We start from the raw sequence: 27748 nt of genomic DNA, 5'->3' as shown, positions 1-27748 counted from the left end.
CATTAAAAAAAAAAATCAAATACTCACCTCCCTTCTGCTACCTGCTGCCCGCTGCCCGCTGCTCGGGTCCGAACTCCAGCGTTGTCGGCGTCTTCCCGCTCAGCGCTCCTTGTGACGGCTCAGGGGAGGGCGCGGTGTAAAGGCGTCACCGCGCCCTCTGACCTGAGACGTCACAGGGAGCGCAGAGCAGGAAGACAGCTGATCTGCGGAGGCACGAGGAGAGGTAAGTATCCGGCTGCCGGGGCCCTGAGCAAGCGGCGGAGAAGGACGGGCGCTGACACCGCTCTCCTCCGCCCATAGCCCAGCGGGGTGCGCGACCGCCAGTGGGCCCCTCTGCCTGCTCAGAGCCCCGGCATTTGCCCGGGTGCGCCGGGTGCTGACGCCGGCCCTGCCTGTAGTCTACACACATTCTCATGGTGTTGTCTTTCTTTTTCACTAAGACTAGTGGAGCTGCCCAGGGGCTACAGCTGTCCCTAATTACCCCAGCCTCCTTCATGTCTTTTAGCATCTCCTTGGCGTGTTGATAGTGTGCAGGGGGTACGGGTCGGTATCTCTCCTTTATGGGAGGATGGTCTCCCGTGGGGATGTGATGTTCTACCCCCTTTACTCGCCCGAAGTCTAGCGGGTGTTTACTAAACACTCTCTCGTACTCTTGAACCACCCGATAGACTCCCTGTTTTTGGTGTGAGGGAGTGGAGTCAGTACCCAAATGCAGTTGCTGACACCAGTCCTCCAGTGGTTTCTTAGAGCCGTTACCTTCCTCTGGTTGAGATGGAGGCAAGGGTTCCACAGCCTGTACAGTGTTCTGGTTGATGGTGAACAATTTGGCTAGCGTGGCATACCGGGGCAGGTGTACTTCTCTCTCCCTGATATTGATGATGCGGGCGGGCACCCTCCCATGGCGTACATCGACTACCCCCCGTGCTGTCAAAATGGTGGGCCTACTGTCTGAGTAGACGGGTTCTACCATTGCTTGGTAGTCTCTACCTCTTAGACCAATAGCTGCCCGGCACCAAATCATCATCTCACTTTTCGGGGGCATGGCAATAGGGAACGGGTCACACATTCTCACGCTACCTATCTCACCACCAGATAGTTCCACCTGTTGCCGTTTCATCAGTGCCCGGATCTCTTTTTGGAGGACACGCTGCTGGCTGGATCTGGCGTTCTTGGCAACCTGTTGCAAAATAAGAATCACCTCTGCAAGGCAGTTTTCGATTACGTTAGTACCTAGGGTTATTTTTGGGTGACTCTCGCGACGGTCAATGTCCACAATGATCAGTCCTTGTGCCGGCAGTTCAACTTTACCGACCTTGATGGTCACCTCTTTAAATCCTATCTGGGGCAGGGGCTGACCATTGCTGGCTATAATGCTCAGGTCGTCATCTGGGTAGCGTGTTATGTCCGAGTTATTCCAGTACCGCTTGAAGAGCACGTACGGGATGGTAGTCACCTGTGACCCAGTGTCTAGTAGGGCACTCATAGGAATGCCATCCAGTACCACAGGCAAGACCGGACTTCCCCCTACTTATTTATCACGCCAGTTCAATGAGCCTGATGATCTTATGCCTGGGGGTTGGCCCTCTACCCCAGGTTGTGCCCGTTTAAATGACAGTACCTTGCCATATGTCCGGGTTGATTGCAGCGGCGGCAGATGGGTCGTCCGTCCTCGTTGTATCTGTCGCTGGGTCTTCCTCTGGCCGGTGGGGTCCTCTTCAGTCTGCGCCACGGGATGTCATCCGGTCCGGATGCCAGCTGGATCTTTCCTGGAGAAGAGACCTGTAAAGACTGCACAGTTCTGGTTAGCGCGGCCACACTCTTAGCTCTTGGACCTGATGGTGCAGGTCTGTAGCCGGGTTATTGTTCAAAGCCTGCGCATCAGCTCCCACAGGCCCTGCAGACAAGGGCGCCGTCTCCTGGTGATAAGTGATAGCAGGGCGCCTGTGGGTCGCAGCGCCACCTGGTGCCGGTTCTCGGAGCACCCGGATGGCTCTGTCCTTGAACTGTGCAAAGTCCAGGTCAGGGTCCTGTAAGGCCATTGCCCGCAACTGGGTTCGGTGGGCATTGCACAGTAGACCCTCAATAAATTGTTCGGTCAACAGCTTGTCTTCATTTCCCACGCTGTCAGGGTCTGCCTGCTTAATGGCTCTCAGGGCCACTTGTAGGTTTAGGGCATAGTCTCTTATACTTTCATGTGCCCGTTGTTTGCACCCGTAAAATCTGAGCTTTATTTCGGCTGAGGTGCGGGTGTCAAATGTATCTTTCAGCCGGGCTAGTATTTCTCTGACAGTCCTCTTCTTCCAAGGTGACCAGGACTTTACCTCCCTTTGGGCTGCCCCGATTAACTGGGCCACCAGAATGCTCACTTTTTGCTCTTCCGTGAGGGGGTATACCTGGAAGAGGCTATCAAGTCTTTCCCTAAAGTCACTCAGGGTATGTGACTCCCCTGAGTACTGGGGTAGCCAGGTTGCCCCCGGGATATAGGGCATGGTGAATGGCATGACCGCTGCAGCGGTTGCGCTGGCGGCCGGTGTGGCGGTGGAGCTCCCCTCGGTGTCCGACATCCTCCTTCCCCCCTAGTGGACCGTGGCCTACCCTGCGATGCTGTTCTTCCGTAGGCCGCGGCTCCGCAGTCAATCGTCGGGGTCGAGGACCGGGCGTCGCGCTCCGATGACGTCAGCGTCGCTCTTCCTCCCTTCCAGGACCTTACGCAGCGTCAGTGCGTGGGGCGGAGCTTCGGATCTCGCGCGCTTTCGGCGTCCACGCCCCTCTTCTTCCCACGCGGCGTCCTGAAGATGGCGTCCGATGGCGGGAAGCAGCCGCGGATGGCGGGAAGACGGCGGGAAACGGTCCAAGATGGCGTCCGATGGCGGGAAACGACTCCGGACGGCGGGAAACTTCACCACAGGTAAGTATAAAAGTCTTTTTCAGGCACGCAGTAACCGGTGGTTGCGGGCATGAAATCCTGCCGACTACGCCAAAGTTGTCGCGCCCCCTGGGCCTGTGCTGTGCAGGGGATACCCGGAGCCGGATCGCTGGGGGTTGTAGTCCTCCGTGGCGGTGACCCGGTCCGTGCCCTGGGCGGTCAAACCAGTGGCAGTCTTAGGTAATAACAATGTCCGACTACGCCACCCGTGGATTGCGGTCAGTGGGGACCGCCGCTGCGCTGCAGACCGCTGAGGCTGATGTTGTTTGCGCAGCCGAGTATGGGATAACTCCCCACGGGAGAAGTATTGCCTCAGGGCAGCTAGTGTGAATGATGGGAGTGATGGTGTGAGCGTCCCAGGACAGATGGTGCTGGTGCGGCGATGAAACACAGAGACGTGTGGTGCAGTTCAGGGTCTTTACTGATGGTATAACGCAGACCCTCCCGGGAGTACTGGTTAGCAGTAGGGGCCTGGTCAGTCTGTAAGCAAGTAGGATCTCCCCTGGCCAGGTGGAGTTGTAGGCCTCCCCGACTATCTGCACTCTTTCCTGGCTACCTTGCTCTATGCGGGTAGAAGTAGCCCACGTCCCTGAGTATACCGTGTGGTGCTCACCCGTATGGCCGGTGACTTGGGGCCTTCTGTTAGCCTCCGCTTCACGATGGCGGTGCTGGTCCCTTGCTTGCGACCGTGCCTCCGGGCTTCTAAGGCCAGAGGACATGGAATCCCCTGCCGGTTGGATTCTGCTGCTGGACCTGGATGTCCCCACAGCCTAGGACTCCGTGTCCGGGTTTAGTGTCTTCAGCCAAGGCGAGCTTTCTAGCTTCCAGCCTCTGGCACTCGCTCCTGCTCCTACAGAGCTCCTGTTGTAACTCTCCTTGTGTCTGGAACTTCACTCCTTAATCCCGCCCCAGACCCAGTTTATAAGGGCAGATTCCTCCCCTCCCAGGTCTGGGTGGGCCGTGTTGCATGCTTAGGGCTCCTGACCAGAGAAACCTCCCACTTGCTCTCAGACATAATATTTCTATTACTGTGGCAACCAGACCCCTGGGGTGCCACACTGCACTCGGGGAAGATCTCCTTTCATGTGCTGGCCAGTCTCTCTCACCCCCTCTTGCTTGGTCTACCCTGGTTACAAAGACATGAGCCTGTCCTGAATTGGAGATCTGGTAAAGTGCTCCGTTGGGGTCAGGAATGCCATGAGTACTGTCTGGTTCCGGTTCGTCCTGCTCGACCCCCGTCTACTCCGGCTAATCTACCTGGTTAGCCGGCACCTGTGCAAGGTTGTTGTTCCGTGTGCTTAACACTTGCTCCAGCCCACAGGTCCCGCTGCCTGTCAGTCCTGCCTGTCAGTCCTGCCTGCCAGTCTGTCTGTCAGTTCAGCCCGCCAGCCTGTCTAACAGTTCTGTACTCCAGTCTGTCTACAGTTGTACCCACCAGCCTGCCTACCTGGAGCACCTGCCTGTTACCCGTCGTGCCCGCCAGCCAGTCTACCCAGAGCACGTGCCAGTTACCTGCCGTGCCCGCCTGCTCGCCTACCCGGAGCACCCGTCTGGCTATCTGCCGAACCAGCCTGCTTATCTACCCGGTCCACCCGTCAGCCTTCCTGCCGTGCTCATCCGCTGTACCGGTCAGTTCCTGCCATCTGACCCATGGGAGTCACCTGCTCTCACACAAGGTCGGTCCCAGAGTGGCACCTGGTCCACCTGCTCGGTTCCTCCCTGGTTCATGGAGTCGACTAAGCCGCCGTGTGACCTTGGTCGGGCCGAGTAGGCACTTAGTCACGCCCCTCTGGTCCCTCCTTGCACCGAAGCAAGATATCTTGCTTGTTTGTAGGTAACCAAATACTTATTTTCCACCAAAATTTGAAAAAAATTTTTTTCCAAATAAGACGATGTGATTTTCAGGATTTGTTTTCTCATTTTGTCTCTCATAGTGGAGGTCTACCTATAATGTCAATTACAGGCCTCTCTCATCTTTTTAAGTGGGAAAACTTGCACAATTGGTGGCTGACTAAATACTTTTTTTCCCCACTGGACTTTTCCTCTGATTGTTCCACTCCTGGTTTTGGCTTAGAAGTTCTGATGTAAAATACTGACCAAATAATGAACATGTGAATGTGGCCTAATATTCTATGTAACTTAAAGGGCCTGTTTGATTGATAACCCTATAAAAGCATACTTCCAAAGGTCATACATTGGGAGCACATACATATTTTTTGGATATACCCATATAATAGTATCATTGCTTCTGATTTACATTAATCTCTTGCAAATATGTCCTCTAATTTGTTGTTCTAACAGACTGAATATGTTCTTTTTAACTGTGTGCTGTCCTGCGAATTTTGTGTAAGGTACCCAGTCATTGTGGATCCGAGGAGGTGGCGCTGACTATGGGTCCATCCTCACATCATGCAATGGGCTCAAAAAGGCCACTTACCCAGGCACTCTCATTATTTTAATAAATACAGCCGCATGTGCGGTAGACCGTAGGCGCTTCAAGCTGGTTCAGTGTCGCCGCACATTCAACTACAGGCTTGGTTGTGGCCAGCAAATATTGAAATGTGTGTGTGCCATTTTGAGCTTTGAAAAATGGAAGTAACTGAAGGGTGCCCACAAAATAATAGACCAATCTTACAATGTAGGTAATAAGGCATGTGGGATACTTCCTAACCACACCTAGATCCCAAAATCCATAGTTTAATGTGGTTGAACATGGTGGGCCATGGTCAGATCCAGACCCAGACCCTCATGTTGGCCGTTGACAATGTAATCCTTTGCCCGTAAAAGTAATACCAACAATATTAAAGTGTGAGTTAACCTATATAAATGTCTGCAAATCAAATATGTATTGATGTTACATTTCATCCTAATTTGTGTTTTTTTCCAAAATGAAAAAAAAATATATTCATATTAAAAAAAATTACTTTTTCATTCTTCCATCAAAAAAACAAGAAGACCAACAAATCCATATTTGTGGCTAAAGGCAATATAGAAACAAACACAAAACACACATTTATGGTAGAAAATAACAAATTAAGCTAAGACCAAACAACAATAAAATTACAAATTATACAAATTATAATAAGTTGGAGGGGAAGCGTACTGAGGGGTGGACGCTTGGCCCCTCTGTGAGCTCCTGTATCCTGTGGTCCTGTGCCTGGGTATGATATTATTGATTTGGTATATTTATTTAACTGCATGCTCCACTACTCAGTGACTATCAGTATGTACTTGGCAGTACTAACAGCTGCTATACCTTGGGCACCTAAATCTAAAGATCCATATGAATGTGACCACAGTGCTTACTTGTTGAGCACTCACTGTTTAGTACACATGGCTATATAGCCTTATGTTGATCTCACAGAATGGGCTTGGCATGTCCCGTACTATGATGTATTTTTATAGTGTATGTGTTTTGCACCACCCGTGCATCAACTGTCTGTATCCTATTTTTATATTGATTCAATAAAAGTATATTTTTTACAGTTACAATTTGGGTGTTAGATCGTTGGTGTCTATCTATGGTTATGTATCTTCTGCGATTAAGCCCCTGCCATTATATTATCCATAGGTGCGATTTATTTTTTGTTAGGACTGTGGGAAGCATAAGGTGGGGGAGCAGCCTGTGGTCTGGAGACAGGAGGAGAGTAAGGAAAGTGGGCTGAAGGGTTGGATTTGACTATTTGCAGGAGGGGTGTCTATGAAAGGGTGGTGCAGGCCAAAATAAATCACTCTCCTGCTGTGGTTCCCTGCTAATCGCAGCAGATGCACCTCACAACAAAATACCAGAGGCCTTGTCTTGTGGGTACTGGTCGTAATGCTTAGAAGGTGAGAGTGTTTGGGTGGCTTGAGAAATGGTTGGAAGGGTGGTGATGGCTGGAGATATGGTTGGGAGGGTGGTGGTGGAAGCTCGCATGGTGGGGCTGCTGATTGGGCTGCTTCTGCCTCCATGGGGCAGTTTTTATTTTCCCCAAAAGCTGCCACCTCTTTAAGAATTCAAAAACCCCATTGGGGAGTTGGGTGGTGTGGTGGCGTCTATGATAATTTGGAAAGCAGCCCTAGTTTGCAGCCTCAAAGCTCTTGGGATATGGGTGAAATACCAGGCCAGGCTGAGGCAAAAAGCCTCCTCCCCATCATCACTGACAGGTCGACCTAGATAGGGGAATCCTCAACTAGCTAAATCATGTCTGCCAGTGTTAGGGGAGGCCCCTCCTTCGGTGGGCTTGTAGTAGAAGATAAAAAGCCTTCAGAAGAATTCTTGCAGGATGTGTCAAAGATGAGGAGAGATTGCATCTGCTGATCAGACACAATCAAACGGAACCAAGATGTGTTAGGAAAGTAGAAGGGGGGGGAAGCAGATTTAGATGCTGGACCTGATCAGATGACTTCCAGGAAGGATTTCCTGCATATAAAAGTCCAGCGCGCCAAGCCTGAGGCAGGAATGGCGCCAAGCTGCAGAGAAGAGCAGACGCGCTCCCGACGTGCTGAGAAGCCCAGCGTGGCAGGCCTGAGCCAGAGGCCTGCAACACATAACAGCCGGACGCCAGTGAATGAACTCTGGATTCCCCACAGAGGTGCCTCGAGTACTGCGCCAGCTGAGGAGAGTCGGGTCCTGTTTGCGATGCTGAGTGAGTTTGCAGGACCCGACGTCGCCCGCCAACAGACGAGTTCTGGATCCCCCTACCCAAGGCTTGAGAGCCTGCCTCCAACGGCAAAGCAGAGAGGAGCTGGGAGAAGACTGCACCAAGAGAGTCACGCCAGCGGAAGCAGAGGAACTGCACAAGTGAACAGGGCCGTTACTTCCACTGTTCACCTACGGTACCAGGGGCAGCTGAGTTTAAGATCTCCGGTTGGGAGGGGACCGGTTGGGGCCGGAGAAGCTAAACTTGATTTGATTGACTTTCTCCGGAAAAGACTTGCGGCTTAGCGGGAATAACCAGTGACCCCCGCTAGGGCCATATACAGAGTTAAAGAACTAACTTGGTGACTCCTACAATTGGGTGCATCACACTACCTTGAGAGATTTTGCATTATTACTTCAAATTACCCTTTGTTATCCCTGTTACCATTCCCTTGTTTAGAACACCTGTTGCATATATATATAAACTGTTTATATCCATCCCTGACTGTCCTCGCCTTGTGTCTCTGTGCATTGCATTCCTACACCTGCATTACAGGCTCATCACTGGATTGGTGGTGCGTGGGGGGAGGTGTCCAGGGGCAGGGGTGTGCTGCTGCTCTTTGTAAGCTCCTCTTCTTGTTGGTCCCCAGTTCCCCTACTGGCTCCTGCACCTCTGAGCTGGGCATTGTTTTTCTTCTGTTGGTTTCAGATCTGTAATGACAGAGATGAGAGATCAAAAAGGATTTTTAGTAGAAGAATAATTAATCAAAACATTACAACATCTGATAAAAAAGGTATGCACTTACATATGAAGATCCAGGACTGGAGCCAAAAACTGGAGCCGATCATAGTATAGATATGACCTTCTCTTCATGGCCACACCCCCACTCCTGCTGTGCTTTTTACGCTCCCGTCAGTATTGCAGCTCCTCCATCATCTAGTCTCATCACTCACTGGAAAGACAAGTGCAAGAGATTTGTCTAAATTTCTATTCAAGGATTCTCTTAGGATTAACATGTACAGTGTGGATTTAAAGATCACTGCTAGTATGGGGGTCATTTCAAATTGTTATGGACCAAGACCCCTTTAAATTTTTCACTCTTTGTTTCATTGCAGCCATTTGGTAAATTCTAAAAAGTTAATTTTTTTTCTCATTAAAGTACACTCTGCACCCCATCTTGACTGAAAAAAACAGAAATATTGAAATTTTTGCAAATTTATTAAAAAAGAAAAACTGAAATATCACATGGTCATAAGTATTCAGACCCTTTGCTCAGTATTGAGTAGAAGCGCCTTTTGAGCTAGTACAGCCATGAGTCTTCTTGGGAATGATGCAACACGTTTTTCACACCTGGATTTGGGGATCCTCTGCCATTCTTCCTTGCAGATCCTCTCCAGTTCCGTCAGGTTGGATGGTGAATGTTGGTGGACACCCATTTTCAGGTATCTCCAGAGATGCTCAATTGGGTTCAGGTCAGGGCTCTGGCTGGGCCAGTCAAGAATGGTCACAGAATTGTTCTGAAACCACTCCTTTGTTATTTTAGCTGTGTGCCTAGGGTCATTGTCTTGTTGGAAGATGAACCTTTGGCCAAGTCTGAGGTCCAGAGCACTCTATAAGAGGTTTTCATCCAGGATATCTCTGTACTTGGCCACATTCATGTTTCCTTCAATTGCAACCAGTTGTCCTGTCCTTGCAGTTGAAAAACACCCCCATAGCATGATGCTGCCACCACCATGTTTCACTGTTGGGATTGTATTGGGCAGGTGATGAGGAGTGCCTGGTTTTCTCCACACATACCGCTTAGAAGTATCACCCAAAAAGTTCTATCTTCGTCTTATAAGACCAGAGAATCTTATTTATCATAGTCTGGGAGTCCTTCATGTGTTTTTGAGCAAACTCTATGCAGGCTTTCATATGTCATGCCCTGAGGAGAGGATTCCGTCGGGCCACTCTGCCATAAAGGCCCGACTGGTGGAGGGCTGCAGTGACACTTGACTTTGTGGAACTTTCTCCCATCTCCCTACTGCATCTCTGGAGTTCTCTGGTTCTCCTTTACCTCTCTCACCAAGGCTATTCTGCCACGATTGCTCAGTTTGGCTGGACAGCCAGGTCTAGGAAGACTTCTGGTGGTCCCAAACTTCTTCCATTTAAGGATTATGGAGGCCACTGTGCTCTTAGGAACCTTGAATAATGCAGAAATTCTTTTATAACCTTGGCCAGATCTGTGCCTTGCCACAATTCTGTCTCTGAGCTCCTTGTGCAGTTCCTTTGAGCTCATGGTTCTCATTTGGTCTGACATGCACTGTGAGCTGTGAGGTCTTATATAGACAGGTGTTTGCCTTTCCAAATCAAGTCCTATCTGTTTAATTAAACACAGCTGGACTCCAATGAAGGGGTAGAACCATCTCAAGGAGGATCACAAGGAAATGGACAGCATGTAACTTAAATATGAGCGTCTGAGTAAAGGGTCTGAATACTTTTGACCATGTGATATTTCAGTTTTTCTTTTTTAATAAATTTGCAAAAATTTCTACATTTCTGTTTATTTTCAGTCAGGATGGGGTGCAGAGTGTACTTTAATGAGAAAAAAATGAACTTTTTAGAATTTACCAAATGGCTGCAATGAAACAAAGAGTGAAAAATTTAAAGGGGTCTGAATACTTTCCGCATGCACTGTACCTTTGATCATTGTTGCCAAAGAGTTGTATTTTAAACTAATCGGTCCATAGGACTCGTTTCCAAAATGCATCAGGCTTGTTTAGATGTTCTTTTGCATACTCCTTATGCTGAATTTTATGGAGAGGACGCAGGAGAGGTTTTCTTCTGATGACTCTTCCATGAAGGCCATATTTGTGCAGGTGTCTCTGAATCGTAGCACAATGTACAACAATTCCAGAGTCTGCTAAATTTTTCTGAAGGTCTTTTGCAGTCAAGCGGGGGTTCTGATTTGCCTCTCCAGTAGTGATGAGCGAGCACTAAAATGCTCGGGTATTCGTTGCTTGGGTCGAGCAAATTGGAATGCTCGAGTGCTTGGTCCGAGTAACGAGCCCAATGTAAGTCTATGGGAAACTTGAGCATTTTCGGCCCTTCCCCCCTACCCTGGCGGTCTGCAGAGGGCCTGAAAATTGCCCATATCGATGGGAACAGTGCTCAAATGACATGGGAACAGCATGGGGAAGACCCCTGGAAGATTTCTGACTCCCAGGTCACTGCTGTCAACAATGTTGTCAGTGGTATTACGCAACTTTTACGGACTCACAATAAAACATACAAAAAACGAAACCAAAATGGATTTTCATGGGTACATTACATCCTTTCCAAGGTAATAACTTTTATATAAGGCAAAATAAATAACCCTCGAAAAAATGCTCCTCCACATCTTGGGCTGTGTTCACACATAGCGTTTTTGATGCGTTTTTGCACTTTTGCATTGCTTTCAACCGTGAAAAATGCATTCACCAGGAAATGTAATTTTAACATTTTACTACCTTATCTGGCCATGTGGTGTGTGACATGGGAACAGCATAGGGAAGACCCCTGGAAGATTTCTGACTCCCAGGTCACTGCTGTCAACAATATTGTCAGTGGTATTACGCAACTTTTACGGACTCACAATAAAACATACAAAAAACGAAACCAAAATGGATTTTCCTGGGTACATTACATCCTTTCAAAGGTAATGACTTGTAAGGTTAAATAAATAACCCCCTAAAAAATGCTCCTTCACATCTTGGGCTATGTTCACACGTAGCGTTTTTGATGCGTTTTTGCACTTTTGCATTGCTTTCAACCGTGAAAAATGCATTCACCAGGAAATGTAATTTTAACATTTTACTACCTTATCTGGCCATGTGGTGTGTGACATGGGAACAGCATGGGGAAGACCCCTGGAAGCATCTCTGACTCCCAGGGCGCTGCCTAAAACTGTGGTCATCTCATCAGACATGATCCTATATTACTGCGGTAATAATACAGACATTTTTGGCAACGTGACAAATCTTAAACTCCATTTAAAATGGGCAAGGTGTGTGTCAAGGGAAGGGGAAGTGGACGTTATGGTGATAGTGCACGCAGAGGCCATGGGCAAGATGTAACTGTGCCTGCTGAGGGAGCACAACAAACACCCACGTCATGTCGAACTTCCTGTCCCAATTTCTAAGGGGCCGCGGAACACCACTATTGAAGCCAGAGCAGTGTGAAAAGGTTGTTGGTTGGATAGCAGATAAATCTTCCAATCAGTTTGCCACAACCACCACCCTGTGTTCCACATGGTCCAGTCTCAGTAGACGTGAGTCTGGACCACATTATTATTATTACTTTATCGCCATTTATTCCATGGCATTTTACATGTGAAAAAGGGGTATACATCGCAAAAACAATTACAATAATCTTGAACAAAAATGTGACAGCGACTGGTACAGGAGAGGAGAAGACCCTGCCTGTGAGGGCTCACAGTATACAAGGGATGGGTGAGGATACAGTAGGTGAGGATAGAGCTGGTCGTGCAGCGGTATGGTGGAGCGAGGGTTCCTGCAGGTTGTACGCATGTTGCAAGAGGTGGGTCTTCAGGTGCTTTTTGAAGGTTTCAACAGTAGACGAGAGTCAGAAATGGTGGGGTAGAGAGTTCCAGAGAAGGAGGGATGCACGAGAGAAATCTTGTATGCGATTGTGGGAAGAGGAGATAAGAGGGGAGTAGAGAAGGAGATCTTGTGAGGATCGGAGGTTGCATGCAGGTAAGTACCGGGAGACTAGGTCACAGATGTATGGAGGAGACAGGTTGTGGATAGCTTTACATGCCAAGATTAGGGTTTTGAACTGGAGCCAGTGAAGAGATTGACAGAGAGGAGAGGCCAGGGAATAGCGAGGAGACAGGTGGATTAGTCGAGCAACAGAGTTTAGGATAGATTGGAGGAATGCGAGTGTGTTGGAAGGGAGGCCACAGGTCAGGAGGTTACAGTCGTCGAGAAGGAAGATGATGAGTGCGTGCACTAGTGTTTTTGTAGATTCGTGGTTGAGGAATGTGCGGATCCAGGAGATTTTTTTAACTTGGAGTCGGCATCTTCCTCACCCTGATCCTCCTTCCTCCCATAATTTCAAGCGCCCTGAGACAACTGATGCCACGCTTGGACACTTCGAAGAGCTGTTTTGTTCATCTTTCCATTTATAGATTCTGGCCTCTCGCTCGGTCCGCTCAGAAGTGGAAAGAGCTTGGATATGTGGTTTGAAGGAGAGATTAGAGTCCAGGGTTACCCCAAGAGCTGTTCCCTTTTCCATAGATAAATTTGGGCCTCTCGACCGGCCAGCTTCCAGCAGGGCAGCAGAAAATCACATGTAGCGATTTGAGCAGCCATGGTCACCCGAAGGTGACGGTGGGAAAGTGCAATTACTGTCGCAAGAGGTGGATAATGATGAGACACAATGGACTGAAAGTCAGGAGGAGGACCAGGGTGCAGAAGTCACTAACCCAACCTGGCAAGGGGACATGTAGAGCGAGGACAGCAGCAAACAGGGGAAGGGAGGCATTGCACCACAACAGGCAGGAACAAGCAGTGTGGTGGCCACAGACACAAGGCGGGCCACTGCTCCCCGGAACACCAACACGACGAAAGTTGCCAGTACAACTGTTAGGTTGTCTTCCCGAGTCTGGTTCTTTTTTAAAGACTGTTTAGATAACCCCAAAAAGGCCATTTGCAACATCTGCCAGGCCAGCATCAGCAAGAGCACCAAAACTACCAGCCTGACCAACACCAGCATGCTCAGGCACATGACAGCAAAGCACCTGACTAGCTGGGCCGAACACCAAGGTCCAGAAACAGTGTCTGCGGGTGACACCACTGCCTCTTCTGCTGTTGTGCGTGCACGCCAATCCCCTGTCCATGGCGCATGCGACAATGCCTCCCACCCTGTACCTGTCATTTTAGACTTGCAACCATCACTGTCCACGTCCTTGTCCCTTTGCAGCGTTCAGTTGTCCCTACCCCAGACTTAGGAATGCAAGCGCAAGTATGCAGCCAGCCACCCACCCACATGCCTCATTAGTAAACTGCTACATTTCTGGACTGCTTACACTTGAAATGTTGCCTTTTAGACTTGTGGAGGCGGAAGCTTTCCAAAACCTCATGGTGGCGGCAGCTGGGTGTCCATACTTGGTCCCCAGCCGCCACTATTTCTCCTGGTATCGTCTCCGCCTTCCACAAGCGCGAGTCTCAGAACATTACCCGTTCCCTCCTCAGTTCACTTAAGTGGGAAGGACCGCCTAACCACAAGCACGTGGGCAGGTGAATGTGGCAGGGACGGTACGGAGCCAGTCCACAGTTAAACAACAGCAATAGAGTGTCCGGGAACCTTCCCACACACTTTTCTTAGCCAGGGCTGCTTCTCGGCAGGGTTGGACGGGCCCACCAGAGAACCGGAGACTCCTCTGGTAGGCCCTGGCTTCTCCATCAGGAGAGTTCATAGTGCTGAGGTGCGGTTTTGATGATGATAGAGTCCACCAACTCCTTAGCTTCCTGCTGGTACTTTTCTATGGGAATCAGCTTGGCTCCAACCAGCCTGGAATATTTCCAGTGAACTATGGCATGTCGCCATGGTATTAGCAGTGCCCCCAGTACCAGTAGCGAAGCCATCCACAATTTCCTTTTCTTCTGCCCAAATAAATTCACTTCTCAAAAAGGAGCTGAAGATACTGAGTGGCAGTAGGTGCAAGTTTCTCCAGCTTGTTAGATATCAGAGAGAGATCAGAGAGGGCAGCACAGTGGCTCAGTGGTTAGCACTGAAGCCTTGCAGTGCTGGGGTCCTGGGATCAAATCCCATCAAGGACAACACCTGCAAGGATTTTGTATGCTCTCCCCGTGTTTGCGTGGGTTTCCACCTCAGTGAAAAAGCAGCCATAGAGTGTCTAGATACCTTCCCACACACTTTTCTTAGCCAGGTTGCTTCTTGACAGGGTTGGACAGACCCACCAGAGAATTCTCGGGTGGGTCCTAGCTTCTCCATCAGGAGAGTTCATGATAGCGCAAACTTTGCAGCTGCTATGGGGCTCTTGAGCGAGGGAGAAAGGTGGGCCCTCAGAATCAAATCCTCTGGTAGGCCCAATGTTTTCAGTCTAACACTGCTTCTGGGTGAGAGTTGTATTTCATCTCAGCCATATTCTTTAGCTCGGTGAAAGGACTGGAAAATAGGGAAACCATATCTACTCCAGCTGTCATTTCTCCGCCACCAGGTACCACCCATTGTCACACACGACCATGCCTGGCTGTACTGAATGCTCAGAAGTGAGAGCCACAGATCAGGCTGCTGTGTTACAGCTTTCAACAACTCTGCAGCGGTGGGTGGTTTGTCACCTGAGCATTAAGCATATCATCTTCAGCACAGCCTGTTGCCGCTTGGCCAAGTCAGTGCTGCAGTGCTTCCAGCTTGTGACTGATGAGGTCATTTCGGAGATGGAGGCTGAATGGAGAAGGAGGTGCAGGAGCTGAACAATGTGATTACATTGAGGTTACATTGGCGAGTCTGGTTTTTATACTAAAGAAAGATCCTACTGTGTTTTTATTTTAATGTTTTTAAATGTGTATTGGAGTGCGTCCTAATTTTTGGCAGCCCTTGAAATTGTTGCATATGCAATAACAGTATAGGAGACACACTCCTTAATAATGGGAAGGACAATTCAAATAGATTCTATATTCTAGAATATTAACTGTCTAATCTGAAATTCTTTTACAGGTGAGGTATTGCAGTATGGATAGCGTATTACACTGATCCAGCCAGGTATTATTGCCTTATAATGCGTGCTGCTGGTGCTGCCCAAAAAAAATTAAAATCTATTCTATTCCCTATTGATAATGCTGTTAGATGCATTTACAATAGGTGTTATCATCAGCAGCTACAGATGAGTGTTCATACTGGTCGCATAAATGTCTTCCACAGTCCATAACTTTATTTTTTTTTATTTCTTTGGCCTTTTATACAAGTCATTACCCTGGAAAGAATGTTTCTTAACATTTTTTCCATTTTAGCTTGTTTTTTTTTTGTCAGTACGCAAAAGTGGCGTAATACTCTGACAACATTGTTCACAGATATGCTATTTGTCAGCGGCCAACTGAGAATAGGTTTGAACCCACAACTGCAATGCTTTAAATGGAGTGTAATATTTGACACGCTCACAATAATTGCTGGATTATTAGGGCAGTCATATGGGATAACGTCTGATGGCCACAGTCTCAGGCAGTTGCCTAATAGTATGGTATTTGTCAGCGACCAAGTGTCAATTGATTCAACAAAACACATGTGGCTGACTTTAAATGGAGTGGCATATTTGCCACACTCCACAAAATTTCTGTATTATTACGGCAGTCATATGGATCACATGCGTCTGATCATTGAAAAAAGTTCCTCTCCTTCCACAATACAGTAATATGAATAAAACTAAAAAATCTGGCTGTATTCTGCGAACAAGCAAATGGTGCTGTAAAATGGTGTACACTGACACACTGCTACAATCTGTAAATGGTGGACAATATTTTCCATGTTTACTACAAATGGCTGAATTTGAACCGCAGTTATATGTGATACGTCTGACAGAGAACCACATTTTTAAATAGCAGGCCAGTAGTTTACTAATACTATTCTTCAGAGACCTAGTGTGAATAGCTTGACCGACACACTGCAACGAAATGGAAGGCAGAAATGGTTGATTTTGGAACACTGTTATATGTGATATGTCTGACATAGAACCACGGTTTTAAATAGCTGGCCTGTAATTTACTAATATTATTCTACACAGAGACCTAGTGTGAAAAGCTTGACCGACACACTGCAACGAAATGGAAGGCAGAAATGGCTGACTTTGGAACACTGTTATATGTGATATGTTTGACAGAGAACCACGGTTTTAAATAGCAGGCCTGTAATTTAGTAATATTATTCTACACAGACACCTAGTGTGAATAGCTTGACCGACACACTGCAACGAAATGGAAGGCAGAAATGGCTGATTTCGGAACACTGTTATATGTGATATGTCTGACAGAGAACCACAGTTTTAAATAGCAGGCCTGTAATTTACTAATATTATTCTACACAGAGACCTAGTGTGAAGAGCTTGACTGATGCACTACAACAGAATGGAAAATGAGGCCAATATTTTCCAGGTTCAGTTCAAATTTCTGGATTTTTATTGCTGAAATATGGAATAGATCTGGCTGTATTCTGCAGTTCTAACAAGCAAATGGAGCAGAAAAATTGTGTACTCTGGATTGCTTTTTAAGCAAATAACAAGGATTAAGATAAAAAAAAATTGCCCTGGCCCCTAATACCTAGGGCTATGTTTACAAATATTTGTCACATCAGGATCAGTCAGAAGGTGAACATGCAATGCACCCTCCCGTGCTGTATCATGCACTGCAGTCTGTCACATACCCTGCCTGCCTTGGTTTTAAGAAAATAACTAGGATTAAGATAAAAAAAAAATTGCCCTGGCCCCTGATACCTGGGGCTCTGTCTACAAATATCTGTAAGAACAGCAGCAGCAGGAACGTGCTATGGACCCTCTTGCACTATATGCACTGCAGTCTGCCATATACCCTGCCTGCCTAACTGCTGCTATCACCACCGAATATATGCTGCTGGATTAGTCCTCAGAAGGACTGTTAGTTCAGATGGATATATAGATATGCGGTGGAATACTTTTACTAACTATAAACAAGCAAATCTCTCCCTGACTCAGCAGCATCTCTCCTTACCCTACCTGGTTTCTGGGTAGACTGTGATGAGCATAGCAGTGCCAGTCCTTATATAGACCTGATGACGCTGTGTGGCCAGCCAATCACTGTAATGCCCACAACCAACATGGCTACGGCATTACAGTGAGTGTCAAGCAATCCCTGCTTATTCATTGGCTCTCTAAAAAGTGCCAAACATGCAGGGTGGGGACCCAAGCTCCTGCCCGAGCAACCCGGAAATACTCGCCGAGCTTGTCGAGCAACGTGATGCTCGGGCGAGTACTGAGCAGTGGCGAGCAAATTAGCTCATCACTACTCTCTAGCAATGCTAAGAGCAACTCTCACTGAAATGTTGCTTGGTCTTCCAGACCTTATCTTGATCTCCACTGTTCCTGTTAACTGCCATTTCTTAGTTACATTTCAAAATGATTAAAGGGCAACTTGACAACGTTATGGTATTTTCTTATATCTTTCTCCAGCTTTGTAGGCCTCCACTATTTTCATTTTCAGAGTGCTAGGCAGCTGCTTAGAAGAACCAATGGCTGTTGTTTTTTGGCTCAAGGTTAGAGGAGGCTGGGTTTTTATAAAGCTGGGAAATTTGCATCACCCGGCCTTTCCTAAGGATGATAGTGAACAAGCCATAACCAAAACAGGCTAATTAAGGTTTGAAACTTTGGTTAAAGTTATCTGATCACACAAATCTCCAAGGTTGCCTAAACTTCTGCATTGGCCCATTTTCCTTTTTGTAACTTTATATGAAAAGTAAAAGATGACAATATTTATATATAATATTTATATAAAGTACAAAGGAAATGTGTCATCTTTAAGTATAGGCCTTTTAGAGATCATTTAATCTTCAACTTGCTTAACAGTTCACAATAACAGTAATTTTGACCAGGGGTTCCCAAACTTTTACATGTCACTGTACCCATTGCCGAGTCTCACCACTGTTTTCTTCTCTGTCAGTTCTCTTTATTTCCAGTTTGTTGCACTTCCCTTTGGACTGGCAGTAGCCCTCCAGGTCTTCACCACTGAACTCACTCCCCAATGGTGCTCCATGCTATAAGGGTGGCAGTCATCCCCCATCTAAATGAACTTTTTTGTGAAGGCCCCATCATCCAGGGAGGAGAGTATGTCCAATTTTCCAAATCACCTTGGATTCATTGGAGCCCTTCGGTTGTATCTTCAAATGACAGAAGTCATGTCTGATTCCATCTCAGCACCTAGAATTTCTTGACATGATTTTCAACACATGGGTGTGTGAATTTTCCCTCCACAAGAGAAGTTCTCCCTTCTTTGAGCCTGAGTGTCTCATTTGCAGATGGAAACCTTGTACTCCATCCATTTTTGTGTTCAGGGCAGGATGGTCTCAGTTTTCGGGGCGGTACCCTTTGCCCAGTTTCACAAATGCCTGCTACAACATTTCATTCTGTCTCACTGAAATAAAGAAATGAACTCACTGGATCGTCAGATCCATCTCCCTGCTCAAGTACATAAAGATCGTCATTGGTTGGTGACAGCAGATTATTCCTTCCCTTTCAATAGCAGGTGGTGGCAGCTACTATTAGTCTCTCAGGCTGGATATCGGTGTTCAACCATTATGCTACTAAGGGTTCTCTGGAGGAATCTCACCTCCAGAACAACCTGCTGGAACTGAGAGTTATTTTTATGCCTCCCTCCCACTGGTTCTCCCTCATTTAGAATATTAGGGAAACAGCCAGGATTTGTTTTTAGGTGGGGTTCTGCATTCCAGCTCTGGCTGCTGCGCATTTTCAGTGTGGAAAACTGGGTTACAGACTTTCCCAGACAATAAACTCTGGATCCAAGAAAGTGGGCTCTCTTTCCAGAGGTCTTTAGCCAGTTATGCCTTCATTGGGGCACCTCTGATGTGCAACTCTTCATGTCCCATCTCAATCACAAAGTCCCAACCTATGTCTCCAGGGCCCAAGACCTGAGAGACTTCGATAAGGATGCTCTGGTCACTCCATGGCAGAGTTTTTTCTGCTCTGTGTCTTCCTTCTTCCTCGGCTTGCCCATGTTCTCAAGCAGGTCAAGTTAGAGGGCATTCCTGTCTCCACCGGGCATGGTACTCCAATCGTATCCAGCTGATTGCAGATGATCCATGGCCCCTCCCTCCTCTTCCTGGCCTTCTTTTACAAAGTCCTCTTTTCCACACCACATTACCTCAGTTGCTTTTCATGTTGTGGCTGTTGAAACTGAGGTACTGAGATCTAAGGAGGATCTGTCTGACTTGTTTATCTAGACCTTTCTGAAGGCTTGCAACCTGCAATCTGTCAAGGTTTACTACAGTACCTGGAGGTTAAAAAATTGGTGTGAACAGAGGGACTTCCATCCCATGGTTTCCTCTATTCCTAGAATTCTTTCCTTTCTTTAGTTCAGTATGGATGAAAGCCACAGCCTTGCCTCCTTAAAGAACAAGTTTCTGCCCTTTTCAAATTCTTTCAGCATACACTGGCTCTTCACAAACAGGTTCTGACCTTCTTTCATGGGGTGGCTCCTTGTGCCCTTCTTTACATTCAACGGTGGAACTTAGGACCTTAATGTTGATCTGTCTGCACTCCAAGAGTCTCCCTCTAAGCTTCTAAGCCAACATTTAAGGCAGCATCTCCACAAAGTTCCTCTCATAGAAGGTGGCATTTCTGATGGCTATAACATCAATTCGTATGGTGTCTGAGCTTGCTTTGCTTTCCTGCAGGGCTCCCTTTTTTGTTATCCATCAAGACAATGTAGTCTTGCAACCTGTGCTAACCTTTCTTCCACCGGTGGTTTTAACATTCCACATCAATGAGCACACCTTCCTCCCCTCCTGTTGTCCATATCCATTTAATCTTCGGGAGTGTTCTCTCTAATGTCTGGATCTGGTTAGGGAGATTGAGTCCTATCCCTTAGTTATGGAAGCTTTCCAACATTCTGATTTTCTTTTCATGTTTCCTGAAGGGATAACTATATACTGAGTCTATTCATTGATACGGGTGGGGTAAACATATATCCATTTGGTCTAGATTGTTTTCAATAAAGTAATTGTTTTTAATATGCAGTATAATACAATAAGTATTTGATACACTGCCGATTTTGCAAGTTTTTCCACCTACAAAGAATGGAGAGGTCTGCAATTTTTTTTGTAGGTACACTTCAAATGTGAGAGACAGAATGTAAAAAAAATCCAGAAAATCACATTGTATGATTTCTAAATAATTAAATTGCATTTTATTGCATGAAATGAGTATTTGATCACCTACCAACCAGCAAGAATTCTGTCTCTCACAGACTTGTTAGTTTTTCTTTAATAAGCACTCCTACTCTGCACTCATTACCTATAGTGATTGCACCTGTTTGAACTCATTACCCCTATAAAATACACCTGTCCACACACTTAATCAATCACACTTCAACCTCTCCACCAGGGCCAAGACCAAAGAGCTGTCTAAGGACAACAGGGACAAAATTGTAGACCTGCACAAGGCTGGGATGGGCTACAGGACAAAAGGCAAGCAGCTTGGAGAGAAGGCAACAACTGTTGGCGCAATTATTAGAAAATGGAAAAAAAACAAGATGACTGTCAATCTTCCTCAGTCTCGGGCTCCATGTAAGGTCTCGCTTCATGGGGTAAGGATGATGTTATGGATCCGGGTGGTGGAACCTCTGTGCTGTGATGCAAGGAGGGACCAGAGGGGCGTAACTAAGTGCCTAACCGGACCGACCCTGGCCACAAGGCGGCTTAGTCGACTCCGTGAACCAAGGAGGGACCGGGAAGGTGAAGCAGCTGACACTCTGGGACCGACCTTGTGTGAGAGCAGGCGACTCCCACGGGTCAGATGGCTGAAGCTGAAAGGTACAGCGGATGAGTACGGCCGGTAGACTGACAGGTGACGCGGGTAGGCAAGCAGGCGGGCACGGCAGGTAGCCTGACAGATGATCTGGGTAGACAAGCAGGTGGGCACGGCAGGTAGCCTGACAGGTGATCCGGGCAGGCAATCCGGCGGGCACGGCAGGTAAACTGACAGGTGATGCAGGTAGGCAAGCCGGCCGGTGGGCACGGCAGGTAGACAGGCTGGCGGGCACGGCTGATAGACAGGCGGGCAGGGCTGGTAGACAGGCTGGCAGGCACGGCTGATAGACAGGCAGGCGGGCACGGCAGATAGGCAGGCGGGCACGGCTGATAGACAGGCTGGTGGGCACGGCTGTTAGACAGGCTGGCGGGCCCTGGAACCTGAGGGCTGAGGAGAGTGTTAGCACACAAACAACAACCTTGCAAAGGAACCTCCATTTTGGAGGAGGTGCTTTAAATAGGAGTGGTCCTCCGGCCATTGGCCGGGGACTCTTTAGGACGGCGCACGCGGCCCCTTTAAGAGGGAGGAAGCGCGCGCGCCCTAAGCACAGTGCCCGGGAAGCTGCACGCGATGTGCACACCCCGGGCAGCAGCAGGGGAGCTGGAGGACGCCGGATCGGGACCGCGGCGGTGAGGGGAACAGCGTCTCTGCCCGGCAGGAGGCAGAGACGCCGACGCTACAGATTATTCTGAGAAAGGTCAGGAATCAGCCCAGAACTACATGGGAGGACCTGGTCAATGACCTGAAGAGAGCTGGGACCCCAGTCTCAAACATTACCCTTAGTAACACACTACGCCATCATAGATTAAAATCCTGCAGTGCAAGCAAGGTACCCCTTCTCACACCAGCATATGTCCAGGCCGATTTGAAGTTTGCCAATGACCATCTGGATGATCCAGAGGAGGCATGGGAGATGGTCATGTGATCAGATGAGACCAAAATAAAACTTTTTGGTATCAACTCCACTTGCCGTGTTTGGAGGAAGTAGAAGGATGAGTACCCCAAGAACACAGTCTCAATCGTGAAGCATGGTGGGGGAAACATCATACTTTGAGGGTGCTTTTCTGGAAAGGGGACAGAATGATTGAACCATATTGAAGGGAGGATGAATGGGGTCATGTATTGGGAGAGTCTGGCCAACAACCTCCTTCCCTCAGTAGGTGCATTAAAGATGGGTCGTGACTGGGTCTTCCAGCATGACAATGACCCAAAACACACAGCCAGGGCAATTAAGGAGTGGCTCCGTAAGAAGCATTTCAACGTCCTGGAGTGGCCTAGACCTGAACTCAATAGAAAATCTTTGGAAGGAGCTGAAACTCAATGTTGCCCAGTGACAGCACCGAAACCTGAAAGATCTGGAGAAGAGTAGGGTTTCCACTCATTCGGTTGCACTTGAGGTAGGCACAGGAAGTGGTTGTAGTAAAATGTGCAGGCTGGTTGATTAAAAACTTCATAAACTGCTCAGGATAACCAAGCAGACAAAAAACAGCCTCTTCCAGCACAAAGTGAAAACACAAAGTAAATAGTTCATACATGGGTGCGGGTTCGTCTGCTTGGGTTGGGTATCCAGCTCTTTAATCCTTAGAAAACATAAGCAACACTAGAGATCTGCACACTTCCACACACAGACACTGAATGAGGCAATTGGTCTCCTTTTTATCTACCGTACAATGCCCCTGGGTGGGGATTTGTGAGGAGCCCGTCCCACCCATCTCTTTGACTGCTCGTAAACCTGTCCCTGGACATGCCCTATTAACTCTCTCAGCACTATTCGTGCTGAAGCCTGCTTTTCCGGGCTTACATCACTGAGGTTACCAGCCTCGATGATGCATATCTCCCCTTGAGGACCTGTCCAGAGGCCATATTACATACCTCCCCTATCCCTAAAGCTGGGGAGCTAGGTACCTTCCGACATCAAACAGTGGATCCTCGACAGAGCATCAGCATTGCCATGCAGCTTCCCAGGCCTATGCTCTATATGGAAGCTAAAATCCTGAAGTACTAGGAAATACCTCATCACTCAGGCATTTTCCCCTTCTTCTCCCGCATCCACCTCAGCAGGGAATGTCCTGACACTAGCATGAATTTCCAGTGTAAGAGGTAGTACCTTAGTGTCTAACGCCCACTTGATGGCCAAAGATTCTTTCTCCACTATGGAGTAGTTCTTCTCGCCGGATGACAGCTTCCGACTTAAATATATTATGGGATGCTCTTTTCCTTCACCTCTTGTGATAAGACAGCGCCCAGCCCAACATCTGACGCGTCCTCTGGACCAGAAACTCCTTAAAGAAATCCGGTGGCAGCTACACTGGCTGTTTACTCAGGGCTAGCTTCAGTTCCTGGAAGGCTGTCTCAGCTTCTGGAGACCACTTAGCCATAGCCGACTTTGTCCCTTTAACAAGCTCTGTCAGTTTGGCTGCTATCATGGCGAAGTTAGGGATAAACCAGCAGTAGTAGCCCACGATGCTCGGGAATGCTCTGACATGCTTCTTTGAGAGAGGTTGTGGCCAACACTGGATTGCATTTGGGTTTGATTTCACCTCTTCCTCCTTCCCCATGGCACATTTCTTTGGGTTTACGGAAAACACCTCCTTCCTTAGAGCATCAAGTATCGCTTGGAGTTTGCTCAGATGGCTTCCCAACCCTGGCTAAAGATCACGATGTCATCCAGGTAGGCCGCTGCGTACTTCTAGTGTGGAGCTAGGATCAAATCCATGGCTCTCTGGAAGGTGACTGGAGGTCCTTGCAACCCAAAGGGCATCCTTGTGTACTGGAAGCATCCATCTGGCATTGAGAAGGCTGTCTTCTCCTTGGCATTTTGGGACATGGGAATTTGCCAATACTCTTTCGTGAGGTCAAGGGTGGTAATGTACCGATCCGGCCCTAGCCTTTCAATCAGTTCATCGACACAGGGCATTGGATATATATCAAACTTAGAGACCTCATTTAGCTTCCTATAGTCACTGCAAAACCGCCATTCTCCATCTGGTTTCGGCACTAAGATTATGGGACTATTGGATTTTTAATAACTCCCAGGCTCAGCATCCGCTTCACATGATGCTCTGTGAGAACCTCATGCTCTATGATCTGAGTACAACCTGGTAATTCTGAGAACAGGTCTTTTGGCATTGCTGCTTTTGGGCACGTCACAGTGACTCTGTCACCTTGTCCTCTTTCACTTCAGCTTCAGGCTTAGCCACCAAACACAGAGCTTCCACGGGCTCCCTATCTTGCCATGGCTTAATCAGTTTGACGTGGTACACCTGGTAGGGCTTCCTTCTCCCTGGTTGGCGGACTTTATAGTTGACATTGCCAACCTTTTCAACTACTTCATAGGGGCCTTGCAACTTGGCTAGAATACCCGATCCCCAGGGTTGAACAGTCTCACCCTCGCTGATCTATTGTACACCCTCAACTGTGCCTGTTGTGCTTTGAGGAGGTGTTCTTTCACAATGGGCATCACCTTGGCAATTCTGTCATGCATCTGGGCCACTTGTTCGATTACACTCCTGTAGGGTGTAGACTCCGCCTCCCAGGTCCCCTTCGCTACATCCAGGAGTTCACGGGGGTGTCGACCATACAACAGTTTAAATGGGGAGAAACAAGTAGAAGTCTGTGAGACTTTTCTGATGGAGAATAAAAGGTACGGCAGTAGACAGTCCCAGTCTTGGCTGTCCTTCTCTACGACCTTCTTTAGCATGGCCTTCAAGGTTTTATAAAACCTTTCCACAAAACCGTCCATCTGTGGATGGTAGACTGAGGTCCTGAGTTGTGTGAATTGTAGGGTTTTGCACAACTCTCTCATCACCTTTAACATGAATGGAGTCCTTTGGTCTGTTAGGATCTCCTTAGGCTACTGTGTTCTGGAAAAAATATGGATCAACTCCCTAGCTATACACTTGGCAGAAGAGTTTCATAGTGGTACAGCCTCCGGATACCATGTAGCATAGTCCAGGACCACCAGGATATACTGATGCCCTCTGGCGAACTTGACCAGGGGTCCCTCTAGATCCATGGCTGTGCGATCAAAGGGGACGTCAATGATGGGCTGTGGCACTAAGGGGCTACGGAAGTGGGCCACCGGGGAGATCAGCTGGCAGGTGGGACAGGACCTACAATAGTTCTTGATTTATTTCTGACAACCTGGCCAGTAGAACCTCTGGAGGATCCGGTCCTGTGTTTTTTCTACACCTAGATGACCACCTAACACATGAATATGGGCCATGTACGGCCCTGGCACTAGTAACTGCTCAATTATGTCACCTCTCTGCTTAGTGACCCAATATAGTAACTCCCCATTTACAGAAAAATAAGGATATCGGGTGTTGTCCTTGACTATGCCAACCTCATGGGATTCGGTACCTCAGTTTGTGTTTGACCACTCTGGCCACAGGGTAGTCTTTAGCATTCCCATGGATACAGCGGACGCCCACCATCTTCCCTGGAGTCCGCCGATGAGGAATTGTGTCACTCACTAAGGTTACCAAACTTCCCAAGTCCAACAGACCAGTCATTTGCACTCCGTTCACTGATATGGGACATGCCTATGGCCCCTCACCTGGTTGAGGGCAGCACTGCACGTTGGGTATGCAAAATATGAGCAGTGCCATCCTGTGCTGCAGTCTATTGGCTTGGTGGTCACGGGGCAATGGCAGGCTATGTGACCTGGTGTGAGACACCTCCAACAAATCACGTTATTAGATGGGGACTTCTGCAACAAATCTGACTCTTCCTGGGCCTTTGGACACCCCCTGGATGTGGCTCTAATTCCTTTCTTTTGGGTGTCAGCCCCCCTTTGGGAACCCCAGTATGGAGATGTTAAAACCCTTTGCCTTCCCATGGAACTCTCAACTGCCTGGTACCTTTCCACCAGGCACACCAGGTCATCGGCATTTCGGGGACTGCCCTGGGCGAGCCAGGATTGCACTGGCCTCGGAAGGGAGTGTATGAATCTGTCCATGACGACCCTCTCCACTCTGCACTGGGGATGAAGATTCAGGTTGCAACCACTTTTGAACAAGGTGTAGGAGATCGAACATTTGGGACCGGGGAGGTTTGTCACCATAATAGGCCCAGTGGTTTTCCCCTTTGCGCCCTGACAGTCAGTCACGCCTAAGCACGCCAAGATATCAGTTTTCAACTTGGCGTACTCTTTTGCGTCCTGCAATGCTAAGTCATAATAGGCCTTCTGTGGTTCCCCTGTTAGATATGGCGCCAGAACCTCTGTGCAGTGCTTCAGAGGCAGTTTCTCCCGTTCCGTGACCCTTTCGAGCACCATCAAGAACGCTTCGACATTATCACCTGGGTTCATCTTTTGCAAGGCTCTCCTTACTGTCTTTCTCACGTGTGAGTCATCACCTTGACTTGGGGATGGGGCAGTTGCCCTGCTATGGATAGCTAGGATTTCCATCTGCTGCCTATGCTGCTGCTGCATCCGTCGCTGCTGCTGCTACTGCAGTTGCTGCTGGAGATTAGCCTGCACCAGTTGCTTTATCAACTCCTCCATGTTGTCAGCCTTCGCTCCTGCAGTTGCTGTATGGTATTTCTGCGGCAGTCACAAATGCCCCTTGGGATTCGTGCCCGTGCTTCTAGCACCAATTGTAGGGCTTCGATTCGCTAGGTTGTACTTGAGGTAGGCACAAGAAGCCGTTGCAGTAAAATGTCAGGCTGGTTTATTAAAAACTTCATAAACCGCTCAGGATAACCAAACAAAAAAAAAGCCTCTTCTGGCACAAAGTGAAAATACAAAGTAAATAGTCCATACAGGCGTGCGGGCTCACCCGCTTGGAGTAGTGTCCAGCTTTTTAGTCCTTAGCAATTAACAAACATGAGCAACACTGGAAGTCTGCACACCTCCACACACAAACACTGAATAAGACAACTGGTCTCCTTTTTATCTGCTGTACCACACCCCGGGGTGGGGATATGTGAGCAGTTGAGTCCCACCCATTTCTTTGGACATGCATTATACGTGCTGAAGCCGGCTTTTCCGGGCTTACATCACTGATGCTACCAGCTTCAATGATACATATTATCTCCCCTTGAGGACCTGCCCGGCAGCCATCTCACTTTATAAACTAATATATGTGTGATATATATATATATATATATATATATATATATATATACATATATATACAGTACAGACCAAAAGTTTGGACACACCTTCTTATTTAATGATTTTTCTGTATTTTCATGACTATGAAAATTGTACATTCACACTGAAGGCATCAAAACTATGAATTAACACATGTGGAATTATATACTTAACAAAAAAGTGTGAAACAACTGAAAATATGTCTTATATTCTAGGTTCTTCAAAGTAGCCACCTTTTGCTTTGATGACTGCTTTGCACACTCTTGGCATTCTCTTGATGAGCTTCAAGAGGTAGTCACCGGAAATGGTTTTCACTTCACAGGTGTGCCCTGTCAGGTTTAATAAGTGGGATTTCTTGCCTTATAAATGGGGTTGGGACCATCAGTTGTGTTGTGCAGAAGTCTGGTGGATACACAGCTTAAAGTCCTACTGAATAGACTGTTAGAATTTGTATTATGGCAAGAAAAAAGCAGCTAAGTAAAGAAAAAACGAGTGGCCATCATTACTTTAAGAAATGAAGGTCAGTCAGTCCA

Source organism: Phyllobates terribilis, unplaced genomic scaffold, assembly GCF_046119375.1.
Source record: "Phyllobates terribilis strain yellow unplaced genomic scaffold, ASM4611937v1 Scaffold_1__5_contigs__length_1240528914, whole genome shotgun sequence".
NCBI lineage: Eukaryota > Metazoa > Chordata > Amphibia > Anura > Dendrobatidae > Phyllobates > Phyllobates terribilis.
This window is presented reverse-complemented; position numbering follows the sequence as displayed.